Below are 1891 nucleotides of genomic sequence, written 5' to 3'. Positions count from 1 at the left end.
TTGGAACACAAATCTACAGATTAAATTAGGGACATAGATAAATGCTGCAGACATCAGTAGTTTATTGTTTGTTTAGTCCAAACACATTCAAAATGGAAACTCAAAGAATACTTTTCCACCTGAAACAATTAAACTAGATTCTACTAGCATATAATGCTTAACACATTACAGCAATAAAGATGGTAATCCATTGTCTTCTATACCTACTAAAGCCAAGATGGTAAAGCCAATTTGGTTGCAATAGTGTCATAAGGATAGAATATTACCATCAAAAAAAGAATCAGCAAATAACAGTAATGGTCAATGAATATTTTTACTCTGGTTCACTGAAAAGGGGACAAAATGTTAAAAGTCCACAGTACTGCAGGTGAACAATCACCATGTAAACTTCTCCATGTGATGTTCTAATGGTTTTTTTTTCCTCATGGTATGTAAAGACTGAAGCTGAATGGCTCTTTACTCTACTTTTCTATTACACTTAACATTTGTCATTACTTTTGGTGCCAAAAAACAGTTTTCACAGGTGGCAGGGCAATATCCTAGATTGGAAATTATATATATATATTTAAAAAGGGAAGGAAAAAGAAATAATAGAGGGAAAATATGCTGTAAAAAAAAACCCCCAAAACACTGACAATAAACCACTTACTTAGAAGTAGTTTGAATAAAGGCTTCAAAACTCAAAAGTAATTTTCTGGTAAGAACTTCAAGTACTATACATCAGAAAGCATAAAAGTGTTCAAACAGAAAAAAAATCTTTAAGACCCCACCCCCCAAATGGAAACTATGAGAAATCTGTGTCCCCCAAATATATGCAATAGTGCAAGACTTTTCCCCAAACATGGAAGACCTCTTTCAAGGGGGAAAAAAGGAGAGATTTCACACTTATATTGCCCAGTACATGAAAAACAAAATATGTGCATCATTTGCTAGTTTACTAAATAGCAAACAGTCCCATAATCCAGAACCAGTTTGCTACTATGTCAAGTGCATTTTTTGTTTGTTTTTACTAAGAATGGAGAAGTCTTCCATGCTAACAAGCAGCTTTAAGTGGTCACACTTAATTTACCTCACTCCGAGCCTGAAACATCAGAAACTGTTAATGTACCAAATGCTCCAAGCATAAAATTGGATATCCTTTGCCATACTTGTGGTTTACTGGAACTTGCTATAAAGACAGACAATAATCCAGCAGCTACAAACTTTGCTCACAGAATTGTTTAGAGATTCATGTAAAAATAAAAGATGTCGTCCCAGACTTAAATTCAGAGCCACTCGGGTGCTGACATCAGTTCAAGAATTGTGCAAAATGAATGACAGTTCCCTGCCCCCCAAATAGAAAATGCAAACACTTAGGAGCTGCTGTTCTTTTCTCTGAAAATTGCAGTATCCTCACTTCAGGTTTACTTGCCATTTATGGAATCTGACTGCTTTTAAAATGTCATAAAAAATGTACATCAAATTAATTGACTTTTCCAAGCACCTCTCAAGTGATACGCCTCAGCGTTCACATTCATGCTATGAGAAAAGTCAACACGAGACTTACTCAAATGACTGACTTCCTCCTTCCCTCTCCCTCCCAAACACACAAGACTCCCTCCCACAGAGAACACAAAGTTGTTAACTGAAGAACAAGGTAAATAAAATGCTAGTCAATTTACTGATTTTAAAGATACTGCAATTTTTATACACTGCAATGATTTTTCAACATTTTGCAGCTGTTTGGCTTTGCAGCACAGCAATTCATACACTATACTGTACAAAATTACCAGCAAGACTGGAATGATGTATTAATAGAAGGCACCATCATGCTTATTACATTACCAGAGAACAAAAATACGGTAAAGACAATTTCCACTGTACACAGCTTAAAGAAAGGAAAAGGGGAGGA

Source organism: Suricata suricatta, chromosome 1 (assembly GCF_006229205.1).
Source record: "Suricata suricatta isolate VVHF042 chromosome 1, meerkat_22Aug2017_6uvM2_HiC, whole genome shotgun sequence".
NCBI classification, from domain to species: domain Eukaryota; kingdom Metazoa; phylum Chordata; class Mammalia; order Carnivora; family Herpestidae; genus Suricata; species Suricata suricatta.
This window is presented reverse-complemented; position numbering follows the sequence as displayed.